At 36.1% G+C, this 16,301-nt stretch overlaps 2 long non-coding RNA genes across 2 annotated transcripts in view; one reads left to right on the forward strand and one right to left on the reverse strand.

Annotated features, from left to right (window-relative positions):
- LOC309634296 overlaps positions 1-15,275 on the forward strand; it is a 514,820-nt gene extending 499,545 nt beyond the window's left edge. Inside the window, exon 7 of the long non-coding RNA XR_014247943.1 lies at positions 605-15,275. This is a non-coding gene — a long non-coding RNA (uncharacterized lncRNA). The remainder of the gene's footprint in view (positions 1-604) is intronic.
- LOC309634334 overlaps positions 1-16,301 on the reverse strand; it is a 135,400-nt gene that overhangs the window by 35,431 nt on the left and 83,668 nt on the right. The window lies entirely within an intron of this gene.

Raw genomic sequence — 16,301 nt, forward strand, 5'->3', positions numbered from 1 at the left:
ATGATGGCTCTAACCCCAGAGGCAGGGGAGAGCACCTCCACCTATTTCTAGGATCTCAGGCTTTCCCCGGCTTGTGTGAGAAAAAGAAAAGAACAAAGAGAGACTGAAGGGTGAGAAAGAGCATCTGGTGGGGCAATGGCAGTCTTGGCTTGTTAGAGAGGCAAAGCCCTGGAGTGTGGGCTAGGTGGTGGTGATGGGAAGGGAAGGCAGTATCAGAGGATGCAGGGGTGCCCTGCAGGGGTGCCCAGGCCTCAATGCCAGGAAGGGTGAGTCTGGCCTGAATACGGTCAACAAGGCTGAGTTTGGGAGGACTTCTAATACCAGAGAGCAGCAGGCCTTAGGGAATGGAAGCTGGCATTCTAGTTACTTGACTGGTATGGCCAGAAAAGTCCCCTTTGTCACTCTCTCTTTCCTGAAACTATAACCTCCTAGTGACACCTTTAGATTTTACTTAAGCAACTTGAGGAGAAAAATCCTACCTTGTTTATGTTTGTTTCCCCAGAGTGTAGCACAGTGCCTGGGACACCATACACTAACTAAATGTTTCTGAAATGACTGACTAAATGAATAAATGAATGAAGAGTAATCACTATTTTTGTATTAGACACTGGATGGAGTAGGAGATGGAATCTACAAATGAGGAAGAGATCCCCCATGTTCCTAAAAAGACTGATGTCAAGTGGGGAAGCTGAATATGCATACGGTTAATACAATGGAACAAAGGCGGATGAAGGAGGAGACAATGTTGAGTTCAGGCTGCATCTAGAAGTTACTGGACTCAAATTCCATATGAGCACATTGGGACTTTGACACCAAAGAGTCTTGCCTTTTCTCTCTCTCTTTTTTTTTTAATTTATGATTGTTGATGTAGTAGACCGGCATTCTGAATAATTTAGAAAATGTTAAAAGGCAGGACAAATATAAGTCAAGCTCACCACTCAGCAGCAACCTATTATTACAATTTAGGCACATTGCTTTCCAGAACTTTTTCTTTGCACTTTTTCCTTCATAATGGAGATCATATTGCACCTAGGATGTGATGTTACTTTTTCCCTTCCCCCATTTACCATGTTGTTAAAATGTTCTTCCTAAGCATGACATATGACTATCATAGTCTATCATACGTCTGTGCCACAACTCATTAATAATTTGCTTTCTGCCGGACACTTGAGTTCTTCAAATATTTAATATTATAAAAATTAAATTAGACTCCTAGAAAACTAATTCCCAATAAAGGCAGAAATCATTTCTACAGTTCTTGATGCACCTTTCCAAACTGACCTCATCTTAGTCCATTTGGACTGCTGTAACAAATTACCACAGCTTATAAACAACAGAAATTTATTTCTAGCAGTTGTGGCGCCTGGGGAGTTCAACATCAAGGCACCCGCAGGTTCGGTGTCTGGTGAGCGCCCACTTCCTGGCTCATAGATGGCTATGTTTCTTCACTTGGCAGAAAGGGGTGAAGGAACTCTTTGGGGCCTTTTTTATAAGGATACACAGGCCTTTCATGAGGGCTCTCCACCCTCATGCCCTAACTGCCTCAAAGTCTCCACCTCCAAATACCATCACACTGGGGATTAGGTTTTAACATATGAACATTCAACATATAGGGGAATGTTTAATTGAATTATGGCACATATGCTCAATGAACTTGTGATGCATGCATTTTAAAATATAATGAAATCTTTGTGGAAATATGAGAAAAAGATGTTATTTATGTTTAATTAAAATCATATAAATATGGTATCAATATATATGCAGGATGGAAAAGGTCAAAAGGAGAAAAGTTGCTTTTGTTGTGTATAGAGGTAGACACTGCATTTATAATATAATTTTTCTTTTCTTTTTTTAATTGCAGGTAACATTTATTGAACATACCATATTTCAGATATTATCTCTGCCACGCACAAAGCACTTGTCATGTACTATTTAGAATATTTTTCATGACAACTCTATTATATTGTCGCTATCATTGTATCTATTTAAAAGAGGATGTAATTGAGGCTCAGAAAGGCAAAGTACTTTGTCTAAGGTCACTTGGCTAGTAAAAGGCAAATCACATACTCAAATTCAATTCTCTCTAATGTAAGACCTGGTGCTCTTAACCACCATACTATGTTGCTTGAATTCCTTTTATATTTTAAGCTGCTAATTATTTATTTTGTATTGTGGTAAGACATTTAACTTGAGACCTACCTTCTTAATAAAGTCTAAATATACAATACAGTGTTGTGAATATAATTTTTCTTAAGTTTATCTTGATTTGTTTCCTCTTAATTTTCAGCCCTATGAGACAGCTATTTCCCCCTTCATCCCCAAGCAGAATGGTATATAAATGGTTCCCTAACTGAAAGGCATATAGTAGATGTTTTCAGGGTAAGGTCAAGGTCACAAGTAATATGAAATCTTCACATATGACCTCAACCTGGGAGAGCCAAGGAAATCAGACAGCAGTTTGTTTTTCAAGTTTCAGGAAAAAAAAAAAACCACCTTTCTAGTCAGTTGAAGGAGGAATCCTACAGGCCTGGAGGAGCTTCACACAGATTGGAAAGAATGTATTTGGCCAGAGAGTCCCTGGCCTGAGTAGCTGATTTTTAAGGAGAGGAAAGGAAATCCCAGATAAAACTGCAAAAGCAGATGTCACAGAGGACAATAGATATGAGAAAAAGAAGCAACGTGGTATGAAGTATCACAGGAACACTCAGATAAAAATATGTTCAGAAATATGTCTTATAGCTACCTTGTGGACATGCCAACACATTCAGGACAAGGATCAATCAAGAGAAGGAATAAAGCACAAAATTGTCAAATAAAATTTCAGAGGTATCAGTGCAGCTTGATGGAGTAGGTATCAAGGACGAAAAATGACAATTGAAAGTTAAGTGTATTTAAAAGAAATAGAAATATAGAAAAAATAGAAGAGGAAATGAAGTAGGAGAGTATGTCTGGACAGCAATGAGTAGTAAGGTAATTGAGAACCTAAAGTGGGATAAAATGAAAGAGCAAAGGAGAGAGGAACTGATGTGATACTGCCATAGAACTAGCACCTACCACCTGGTGATAGGGAGGAAATTTATGATGCTCTCCTGCAAAGCTGGCCCAGGACTTTGAAGCCTGGGGGGCTCCAATATTTCTCATCTCTTCTGGGAATCTCCATTTTTGAAAAGCTGAACATCATACTTAACTTTCTTGGACATCATCTCCCGAAAGGCCAAGGAAGTAACGAAGGAAATAATGACATCAGACTCAGTTGGGAGCAAGAAGGGAAACATTAATATCAAAGTGGATAACGAATTGGGAAAAGTGAGTTTTTAGGGACACTTGATATAGTCACACCCTCTAGGCTTGAAATAGGCTTTTCGAAAAAGTTTAAAAAGTAGAGCTTGTCATCTGAAAAATGAAAGAGGCAAAAATGAAATTCTGTTCTACAAATTAATACGGAAACTGGATGTAAGTCTTGTCCCAGCCTGTCCCAAATATCTACCAAAATCCCCATGAAAATACTCACAACATAAAAACTCACAACAAAACAAAAATGGAAAGAAAATATATTTCTACAACCTGGTAGAAATTTCACTTGTACAACAGCTTTTGGATCTGGATTAGGAAAGGAAAAGTCATGGGCTGTCTATGTGTGACCTCACAAAAAGGCAGAACAAAGGTAGGAAGACACATGTGTCTACTGCACAGCTGCCTCCTGGCCCAGAGATGTGGGCATCAGATAGAAGTTGAAAGCTTGTACTGAGGGACAAATGGCTATGAATTGAACTCCACGCTGTCGACTTAGTATTTGGCCAAGTCCTTAACTTTCCTGAGCCTTGGTTTCATCATCTGCAAAATGGTATTCATATAGTACTTTCCTTAAAGAGTAGCCATGATGATTAAATTAGAAGAACTAATTCATACAAAACACTAAGCATAGTGTTTGGAACATAGTAAACATTCAACAAATACTTATTATTTTTACTCCATCCTTTTGGAAGCTTGACCTCCCAGAGAACAGGAAGTTTCCCAAGGTGGTGAAAAGGAAGTGGAAGGAGGAAGGGCAATCACACATAAGACCCTAGGATATGGAGTCCCCTCCAACACTGTAGAGAGGGGAGGAAAGAGGAACAGCAGGTCTTCCGGAGTAGTGCAGCCTTTGCAGAGAACCAGTGGGCAGAATAGGAAAAGAACTTCCCTAAGTAGATCTTCATCAGATAAAAACCTGACACACAGAGGAAACTGAGCTGGGTTTGAATGCTTGTCAGCCAAGTCAAGGGTTGTCAGATAAAACAGGGAGCCAAATTAAATTTGGATATTGGATGATTTTTAAATTATTTTATCATAAGTATATCCCATACAATATTTTGGAATGTATTGACGTAAAAAATTTTCATCATTTACCTAAAGTTCAAATTTAACTGGGCATCCTGTATTTTTATTTGTTAAATCTAAAGACTCAAATTTACCCTCTGGCTGCAGTTATTAGGAAGAGGCTTGACTTGCAATGAAATGGAGAGTGAATGAAGCCACAGGAAATGCACACACTCTGACACTTGGTAAATGCTAATTGAGTCTGGGTCTCTCCTCCTCTTAAAATGAATAAATAGAAAACACAACAACAGCAACAACAGAGGGCCAATCAATGGAGGAGAAGGGAAGAAAGTAATTCTGAAGATTCGTGCAATAGAACTTTGAAAATATTAACTACAAAAGGCAGTAGAAAGGTTTAGAAATTGTTTAGTATCTCCCAGAAGGCTTGCATTTTTGATGAGGAACAGAAAATTTTAAAGGAGAGAAGTTTACAAATAATATTAACAAAGTGAAATGCAATAGATAATAGAAAAGACAGCAAGGCAGAATTCCAAAGAAGGTAAAATGTGAAGAACGAAATTTAAACAATCAGTTTTAGGGGCAGTAAGGAGCAGAATTGATGCTGCAGTAAAACAAATCAGGAAATGGGGTTGAGACTGGAGAAGCATCTCCATCCTTAGAGGAAGAGCATGGAGGTGAAATTAGGAAAAGAGAAAGATAGGTATGAGACACAGAGAATGGAGATCAGATCTCAAACCATATGAAATCAGAATAATTACAGTACAAGCAAAAGAAAACACTCAATGAAAACATTCTCAACTCCAGACCAAGATAGTGACATTGGAGCCTCCTGAATTTCCCTCCTCCAATGGATGAACCAAGTATTCAGCCACATATGTAATAATTCCGTTTGAGAGATATCCAGAAACTAGAGGAATGACTGCATGCATAAGACAACTGAGAAAATATAATAATAAAAACAGGAAAGGCTGAGACACACTCTCACCATAACCACCCCCCTTCCACTGGCACAGTGCCATACAATTGGGAGGGAACCCCCAATGCCCAGCTTCTCCTTCAGAAGTGTTGGGCTTGAGCCATACATTTAGTGCACCAAATTTTAAGACTACCACACAAGAGATAGGCCCCCAAATCAACTGGCTCTGAAAGCAATTGGGACTTACATTCACAATCCCACAGAACTATAGCAAACAAAGAATCAGTTGTTACTGGGCACACAAGAACTCACTGAGGCTATTCCCCCAGAGGTCAGTGCAAAGGAAGTAGGCAAAATTGCTTATCTTCCAGTCTTTCCTGGAAAGGGTTTGACTGCATACTTTACAAGCTGCTTCTTGAGGGTCTGGCTTCTAATTAGCAGGCATCTAGGTGCTTTCTGTGATCCTCCTTGAAGCCCAAAAGAGCTGGTGGGCACTTCCCCTGCCTTCTCCTCTGACTCATCCCAACAATAAAAGCAAGTTATTGGTATCTCCTTGGAAGAAGCTGTCCAAATAGCTAGTACCTAAAATTTTATGGCTGCCACCTAAGGGACAGGCCCCAAATCAAATGATAGCCAATGAGGATTGCATTCCAGAATCCCACAGGACTATAGCAAATAGGTGCAGGAATACTCCTCACCTCCATGGATATACATGAAGGCTTGACAGAGGCAGCAAGCAAAAATGAATGCCCATCTACCAGTTTCTTCCTCAAAGAGTTTTAACTGCATATTTTCCTAGCTGCTGCCTGAGGGTCTGGCTTCTAATCATCCTGCAACTAGGTGTTGACTGCAATCCTCCTATTTGGGACACTGATGGGTTTGACACATCTTCAACTACTGGGAGCCACTAAGAACAAATACAGCAGCTTGAACAATCACAAAGGTTTGAGAGAATATCAAGAACTGGTCCAGGCTGATTAATAAGGTTGACCTCCTACATGAGACCAAAGTGTCAAAACTGGGAGAGGTGGCTGTTTTATCTAGTGCATGGAAACCAACACAGAGAGTTAAGGAAAGTGAGGGAACAGGGGACTATGTTCAAAACAAAAGAACAAAATAAATCTCCAGAAACTGATCTTAATGAAATGGAGATAAGTGATTTACCCAATGGAGAGTTTGAAATAACAGTCATAAAGATGCTCACCTAGGTCAGAAAAGCAATGCATGAACAAAGAGAGAATTTTAACAGAAAGATAGAAAATATGAAATAGCACCATACATAAATCATAGAACCGAAGAATACAGTAACTGAAAATTTTAATAGAGGAGTACGACAGCACGCTAGATCAAGTGGAAGAAAGAATTAGCAACTTGAAGACAGGGCAGTGGAATTCATCCAATTAGAGGAGCAAAAAGATAAAAGAATGAAAATGAATGAAGATAGATTAAGGGACTTATGGAACATCATCAAATGGATAAATATGTGCATTATAAGGGTCCCAGGAGGAAGAGAGTGTGAGAAAGGGCCAGAAAGCTTATTCAAAGAAATAATGGCTAAAAACTTTCTTAACCTGGGGAAAGAAACAGATATCCATATTCAGGAAGCCCCAAAAGTACTAAATAAGATGATTCCACGAGTCCCACACTGAGACACATTAATGGATACACAATATACAAAGACATAAATTTTGACACAAAAACCATAAATGTTGAGGGGGGTATAAAAATATAGAGCTTTTGTATACATTCAAAGTTATCAGCTTAAAACAGACTGTTATAATTATAATGTATTTTATGTAAGCCTCATGGTAACCAGAAAACAAATCCTATAGTAGATGCACAAAAGATAAAAAGAAAGAAATCAAAGCATACTGCTACAGAAAATCACAAAGGAAGAGGGAAAGAGAGGAAGAAAGGAACAAAAGAACTGCAAAACAGAAAACAATTAAGGAAATGGCAATAGTAAGTCCATATCTATCAATAATTACTTTAAAAATAAATGGATTACCTTCTCCAATCAAAAGACAGAGTGGCTGAATGGATTTTTTTAAAGAGACCCAAATATATGCTGCCTACAGGAGGCTCACTCCAGCTCTAAGGACACATACAAATTGAAAGAGAAGGGATGGAGAAAGATATTCCACGCAAATGCAGACAAAAAGAAAGCAGAAGTAACTATGTTTATAGCAGACAAAATAGCCTTAAAGCCAAAACTGTAATAAGAAACACAGAAGGTTCTTATATCATGATAAAGGGGTCAAGTCATCAAGAGAATATAACAACTGTAAATATTTATGCACACAACACTGGAGCACCTAATTATATAAAGCAAATACTAACAGATCTGAAGGGAGAAATAGACAAGAATGCAATAGTAGTAGGGGACTTCAATCCCCCACTTTCATCAAGGGACAGATCATCAATAAGAAAACATTGGACTTAAATGACATGTTAAACCAGATGGGCCTGACAGACATATCCAGAAAATTTCATGCAACAGCAGCAGAACACACGTTCTTCTCAAGCACATAGGGAAGATTCTCCAGGATAGATCATATATTAGGCCACAAAGCAAATCTTAATAAATTTAACAAGACTGAAGTCATATCAAGCATCTTTTCTGAATACAATGGTATGAAACTAGACATCAGTTACAAAAGAAAACTTCAAAATTCACAAATATATTGAGACCAAACAGCACACATCTGCATAATCAATGAATTAAAAAAAGAAAGCAAAAGGGAAATTTTTAAAAATCTTGAGACCAATGAAAATGGAAACACAGCCTACCACAAATTATGAGATGCAGCAAAAGCAGTCCTAAAAGAAAAGTATATAGCAATAAATGCCTACATTTGGAAAAAGAAATTGTTTATCTCAAATAAGCAACCCAACTTTAAACCTCAAGGACCTAGAAAAAGAAGAAAAAACTAAGCCTAGAGTTAGTAGAGGGAAGGAAATAACAAAGATCACATTGGAAATAAAATACAGACTATAAAGACAATACATAAAATTAATGAAACTAAAATTTAGTTTTTTAAAAAAAGAGAAACAAGATGACAAACCTTTAGCTAGACCAACTAAGAAATAAAAGAGAAGACTCAAATATAATCAGAAATGAAAAATGAGACATTACAAACTGAAAACAGAAAAACTAAGGATCACAGGAAACTACTATGAACAATGATATGCCAACAAATTAGATAACCTAGAAAAAATGGATAAATTCCTAGAAACATATAACCTACCAAGACTGAATCATGAAGTAATAGAAAACCTGAACAGAGCAATTACTAGTAAGGAGACTGAATCGGTGATCAAAAATCTCCCAACAAAGAAATGTCCAGAATTACATGGCTTCACAGGTGAATTCTACCAAACATTTAAAGAAGAATTAATACCAACTTTTCTCAAACTCTTCCAAAGGATAGAAGAGCAATAAACACTTCCAAACTCATTTTATGAGGCCAGCATTACCCTGATACCAAAGCCAGACAAGGACACTACAAGTAAAGATAATTATAGGCAATTATCCCTGGTGAATATAGATGCAAATTTCCTCAAAAAAATATGAGTAAACCATTCAAAAGTACATTAAAAAGGAGTATACACCATGATCAAGTGGGATTTATCCCTGGGATGCAAGGATGGTTTGATATAGGCAAATCAATAATTGTGATACACCACATTAACAAAATGAATAAAAATCACATTATCATCCGAAAAGATGCAGAAAAAGCATTTGACAAAATTCAACAGACTTTCATGATAAAAACTCTCAACAAATTAGGCATAGATAGAACGTACCTCAACACAATAAATTCCACAATAAATGCCACAGCTAACCTCATACTCAATGGTGAAAGGTTGAAAGCTTTTCCTCTAAAATCAGGAACAAGACAACAATGCCCACCCTTACCTCTTTTATTCAACATAGTACACGAAGTCCTAGCCAGAACAATTAGGCAAGAAAAAGAAATAAGAAGCACACAAATTGGAAAGGAAGAAGTAAATTTTTCTGTTTATAGTTGACATGATAACCCAAAAGACTCCACCAAAAAAACTGTTAGAATAAAAAAATTCAATGAAGTTGCAAAATATAAAATCAACACACAAAAGTCAGTCATGTTTCTATATATTAATGAACTGTCAGAAAGAGAAATTAAGAAATAAGCCCAGTTACAATTGCATTAAAAAGAATACAATATGTAGGAATAAATTTATACAAAGAAGTGGAAGATCAGTACACTGAAAACTATAAAAATTGATGAAAGAAATTGAAGAAGACATAAATAAATGGAAAGACGTTCCATGTCCATGGATTGGGAGAACATTGTTAAAATGTCCATACCACCCAAAGCAATCTACATATTCAATGCAATACTTATCGAAATTGCAATGGCATTTTTCATGGAAGGAGAAAAAAACAATCCTAAACTTTATTGAAACAACAAAAGGTCCCAAATAGCCAAAGCAATCTTTAGAAAGAAGAACAAAGCTAGAAGCATCACACTTCCTGATTTTAAACTATATATTACAAAGTTATAAGAATCAAAACAATTATGTTTGTGGTCTAAAAATAGACACACACATCAATGGAACAGAATAGAGACCCTAGAAATAAGCCCATGAATACATGATCAATTAATTTTTAGCAAAGGAGCCAATCATATACACTGGGGAAAGAAGAGTCTCTTCAATAAATAGTGTTGGGAGTGCTCGCTTCAGCAGCACATATACTAAATTTGGAATGATACAGAGAAGATTAGCATGTCCCCTGTGCAAGGATGGCACGCAAATTCATGAAGCATTCCATATTTTTAGATGAACTTATTTGCAAAGCAGAAATAGAGACACAGATGTAGAGAACAAACCTATGGATACCAAGGGGGGAAGGGGTGGTGGGATGAACTGGGAGATTGGGATTGACATATATACACTACTACGTATAAAATAGATAACTAATGAGAACCTACTGTAGAGCACAGAGAACTCTACTCAGGGCTCTGTGGTGATGTAATGGGAAGGAAATCTAAAAAAAAAAAAAGGGGATATATGTGTACGTATAACCAATTCACTTTGTTGTACAGCAGAAACTCACACATTGTAAAGCAACTCTACTCCAATAAAAATTAATTTTATAAATAAATAAATAAATGGTGTTGGGAAAGTTGGATATCCACATGCAAAAAAGAATGAAATTGGACCCTATATCTTACATCACACACAAAAAACAACTCAAAGTGGATTAAAGACTTGAACATAACTTTTAACTTCTAGGGAAAAAAACGTATGGAAAAAGCTCCTTGACGTTAACATTGGTCTTGGTAATGATTTGAGGGGGTTTTGTTTGCTTGTTTGGCCGTGCCACACGGCTTGTGGAATCTTAGTTCCCAGACCAGGGATTGAACTCGGGCCCACAGCAGTGAAAGTGCTGAGTCCTAACCACTGGACCACCAGGGAATTCCCTTGGTAATATTTTTTTGGATTTGACACCTAAAGCAAAAGCAATGAAAGCAAAAATAAACAAATGGGACTACATCAAACGAAAAGCTTCTGCACACAAAGGAAACCATCAACAAAATGAAAAGGCAATCTATGGAATGGGAGAAGACATTTACAAATCACATATCTGATATAAGGTTAATATCTAAAATGTATAAGGAACTGAACTAACTCAATAGCAACCCCCCAAAAAAATCCAATTAAAAGTGTGCAAAGGACCTGAATAGATATTCCAAAGAAGATATTCAAATGACCAACAGGTACATGATAATGTGTTCAACATCACTAATTCTCAGGGAAATGCAAATCAAAACCACAATATCACCTAACACCTGTTAGGATGCCTATTATCAGAAAGACAAGAAATAGCAAATGCTGGTGAGGACGCAGAGAAAAGGGAACACTTGTGCACTGTCAGTGGGAGTGTAAACTGGTACAACCACTGTGGAAACCAGCATGGAGATGCCTCAAGAAATTAAAAATAGAATATATTATTCAGTAATTCCACTTCTGAATAGACACTCAAAGAAATGAAATCATTATTTCAAAGAAATAGCTGTACTTCCATGTTAATTGCAGCAATATTCACAATAGCCAAGATACTGAAACAACCAAAATGTCCGTCAACCGATGAACAGATAAAGATAATGTAGTGTATGTATATACCATGGAATATTATTCAGCCTTAAAAAAAATCCTGCTATTTGTGACAACACAGATGAACCTGGAGGGCATTATGACAAATTAAATAAGCCAGACAGAGAAAGACAGATACTGCATGGTATCACCTATATGTGGAATCTGAAAAAGAAAAGTCAGATTCTTAAAGAATAGAATGGTGGCTGTCAGGGGGAAATAGGGAGAGGTTGGTAAAATTGTACACACTTTCAGTTATGAGATGAATAAGCCCTGAAGATCTAATGTATAATGTGGTGATTATAATTGATAATGCTGTATTATATAATTAAAATTAGCTAAGAGAGTAGAACTTAAATGTTCTCACACAAAAAAAGATAAATATGTGAGGTTATGGTTGTGTTAATTAACTTGATGGTGGGAATCCTGTCACAATATATACATATATAAAATCATCCCATTGAATACTTTAAATATATTACATTTTTATTTGTCAATTATGCCTCAGTAAAGCTTAGAAACCTAATACACAGGCACAAAATAGATATCAATGATGACAGAAAAAAATAATTCACACTTGTGCTGGAATACTAGAAATTTTTAATGTTTTATATATTATATATTGTCTAATTTAATTCTCATTTAATTCTTAGACACCTTGTGAATTTATATAACCATGTTAAGCTAAACTTTTGGGATTATTCATTATGGCAACAGAATTAGTCAAAAATTTTATTGTTATACTTTTCAGTTCAGCAACTTAAAATACCTAATAAAAAGTAAATAGACATTTTCAAAAAGAAAAAGAAAAACTTTCTGAAGCTTAAAAACAGAGAGAGAGGGAAAAAAAAGATTGTGGTCTAGCAGGTACTTGCAAAACACTCAGGATGGGCTAAATGCCCTTCTAGATGCTTTACCAATGTTAACTTTTTTTTTTTTTTAATCTGAAACAATGGAAATTTATCATCTCACAGTTATGGAGGCTAGAAGTTCACAACCAAGGTGCTGGCAGGGCCCTGGTCCCTCTGAATGCTCTAGGGGAGGATCTTTCCTTGCTTCCTCCTAGCTTCTGGTGGTTGCCGACAATCCTTGCTATTCCATGGCTTGTAGTTGCATCACTCCGATCTCTGCCTCTGTCTCCACGTGGCCTTCTCCTCTGTCTGCCACTGTGTCTGGGCCTCTTGCCCTTTTCTTACAGTGATACCATTCTGGACTTAGGGGCCAGTCTATCCTCACAACTACCCTCTGAGATAGGTACTATATCAGCCCCATTTTACAAATAGGGAAACTGAAACAGAGAGAAGTTTTTAATTTGGGGCTTTCTTTTAATTTTGTTCAAAGTCATAGACCTAGTGAAGGACAAAGCTGGCACTTGAACCCAGCCAGCCTGCCTCTATAGTGAATGCTCTTAATTCCAAAGCCTCATGGGATTTATCTAGAGAAAGAACCCGTCAAAATTTGTAGATGCAAATTTTTAGACTTTACTTGATTACATCGAGGCCACATCAATGAAAAGACAGCCACACCCAAAAAATTTCCTGAAAATATTTGAAAAGACAAATATTGGAATAGACCAACAATGATTTTACAAACATTTAACCTGAAAACAAAACAAAACAGAACAAAAGAGTTACTTTTGGAGGGGCAATAATCAAGCCATTCTGAGACCTCTCCTCTGAAATGCTAAATGCCAAACGACAATGAAATCATCCTACGGAGGTTTGAGGAAAGCTGGTTACGGACCAAGAATTTTATAAACAGCCAGATTGTTGCTCATCTGTGAAGTCAAATACATTCCATGAAAGAGCAGGTTCAGAAAATATACGCCACCACACACCCTTCTTGAAAGAATAAGTGGAAGACACACCCCTATTCTAAATGACCAGAAGATTAATCAAAGTTAAAAGCTTGAGCATGGGGAATTTGTGGCAAAAGGAGGTTAATGATAAGTAGGAAAGCAGGTAAACATAGAGTCTTGGAGTTTAACCTAAACTGACTGTTGAAAATATTGTTTCAAAACTGAACGCAAATGCCAATTAAAATTTTTGACATGGAAGATATATGACACACAAAAGAATAATTTAATAAACACAGTCTGGTGTGCCAAATCTAAAATTATATTTTAAGACTGAGAAGTGTTAAGGAGGAAGAAAAACTCTCACTTGATTCCTCATCTAAACTGCTTGGTTGTGGAGGAATCAGAATGTCTAATTTCATTTCTAACTTCGAGATTTAAAGAGACAGGAATTGATGAATGCTGATCAAATTCCTATAAATCTCATCTCACACCAAGATCTTGATAGCTCTCTAAGCTCCAGCTACAGTGTAATTTTTTTTTAAATGTTGCTGTTGGGTTGTTTTTAGGATTTTTAATGGCTTCCTTCTATCACTGGTCCTTTTCATCTATTCCCTCTGGATGGAATGTTTCCACCTTGGTCACCACCCTCCATTTAACAAGTTACCTCCTACTTATTCTTCATGTTTTAGGTCATATTTAATTTCTCAAGGAATTTTCCAAGACCTTCAGGCCTAAGTCAACTCCCTTTGTCATGGCCTCTCATAGAACTGCATTCCTTTCTTTTGGCGGATTTATCAGTGTATAATCATGATTTGTAATGCAATTATTTGCACCTATTAACTAATACAATTCTTTTATTTATATCTATGTCCCCCACTGCTGCCTCACCCCATCAGGGACTGGAGCTGTGTTTTTTCCTCTTTATTTTTGTGCCTAAAGTCTGGTAGAATGCCTGCCACATAGGAGGAAGTTCATGTTTGTTGAGTAAATTAGTAGGAAATATAAAACAAATAAAACACAGTCCTAACAATAGAAGACGTAAAATAAACTTCAAAGCAGCATAAAAACAGAAGGCACAAATGCAGATGATTGAAGAATGAGTATATATTTCAGTCATGACATTCTGCATATGTAGGTTAAACTGCCTCATTTAAGTCAAACATTCCTAATGTAAACCTACACAATGTCAAGGGACAACTTGAAAGGTATGAAAATAAGAATGAAATCATTGGGTGGTGAAGATATAGAAATAAAGTGTAAAAAAAAAAAACAGCGGAGTTAGTGATAATTTCAGACAATATAGAATTCAAGTTTTTTAGAGCATATTATATAAGAAAGAAGATAAATGGAATGATTTGATTGTTTTAGGATACTTTAAGCAGTCTCCCAGTCACAGATCTATTATGGAGGAAAAAAAAATAGTGATGATTTAAATAGGATAAGTATTAAGATTAATTATACATATGTACATATAGTCAGTTATACAGTTCACCAAGAGAAAATACACTTGCTTTGAATGCCTAATGGAATAATTAGAAAATATGATTATTAACTAGGCTATGAACACATGTATATAAATGAATATTCCAATAGCCAGACATTGAAGAGGCCACATATTCTGTCCATGATGACAAATAACTAGAAATGCTTTTATAAATATGAATTTTAAATATTCCTCAAGATTGAAAATTTAAGTAACATTGCTCTAAGTTACTATTAGGACAAAGATAAATCTGACAAACCATAAACTATTTTTAAAGTGTTTAAAACAAGATTATCTAAACAAAAAAACTTAATAAGTACAGCCAAAGCTATTCTCAAAAAGAAATGTAAAGTACTAAATGCTTTTTTTCATAAATATTAAAGAATTAAAGAATTAATACTAAGGTGAACTGAAGGAAATAAATAACAATGAAAGCAGAAAACATTTATTTTATGAAATATTTAAAATTATATATAAATCAAAGCCCTATTCTTTTGAAAAACATTTAAATGGAGAAGTCTTTGAAAAATCTAACCAGTAAATAGAGAAAAACAAAATAATTAATATTAGAAATAAGAAAAATCCTATTAAAATCTCCATGGTAGAGATTTTGGTTTTTTTTTAAAAAAAGAATATATGAATACATTCTACTCTAATAAAATTCGAGGTTATCAGTGAAATGGAAGGATTTGGAGGAAAATACCAAATTGGTTAAAGAAGTAAAAAGGTGGATTAAGCAATAAATAACCAAGGTAGCTATTGAAAATTTTACTAAAGAACAAAATTATCTCCACACTGAAAGAAGTTTGATGAATTCTTTGATTCTTTCAAAGATGACAATTCCCATCTCATGTAAATTATTCTAGAACAAAGAATAAATTTAAGAATAAAGAGAATAATTTGCCTTCTCTAAGTACGGTTGGTTTAAAATTTGGAATACTCATTAATATAATAGCTAGCTTAAGAGTTGACTCTTTTACATGAAAAAGTGAGATGAACCAAGCCTAGATCCCAATCCATCCCCTTCTTAGGACTCATAAACCAGGAGGGACATTAGCAATGAACGTAATGAGAAAAATAAGAGAAGAGAGGAGGGAGAAGTGGAAGGGGCATGATTATTTAAATTCTTCTAAGCAAACCTGGGAAGCTGGCCACAGCAAGAAGGAGGTAACATTTCAGCGTCCACTCCAGGATAGGAAATCAAGCCACAAGATTTATATGTATTGTCTTTAAAGTCTTCCCAAACCACCATAAATTAGATCTTTTCATCTCCATTTGGGCAGATGAGAAGTTAGACTCACACTTCAGGTAACTTGCTCAAAGATCACAACAGTAGTTAATGGTGGAAACTGATTTTGAAGACACGCTTGCCTACCCTCAAACATTTTCAAAAGGCCACCAAGGCATCAAAGTTGGGCAAAGGACAGATTGGGAAAAGAGGTCACTAATTCAGAAACACCACTCTGTGAGAAGAAAAAATGACAACTCTGGAGAGACATATTCACGGGAACATCATTCTTTGCATGTGGGCATCTTTTGAAATTTCACACTCTCTCTCCCAAGGCTAAGTCGGCTTCCTGTAAGTCTGTCAAGTTGTTGTGTTTAAATAGCTAATGCCTGGTACCCAACTGTCTCCCTGTGAT

Source organism: Balaenoptera borealis (assembly GCF_965194805.1).
Source record: "Balaenoptera borealis genome assembly, chromosome: 8".
In the NCBI taxonomy this organism is placed as follows: Eukaryota; Metazoa; Chordata; class Mammalia; order Artiodactyla; family Balaenopteridae; genus Balaenoptera; species Balaenoptera borealis.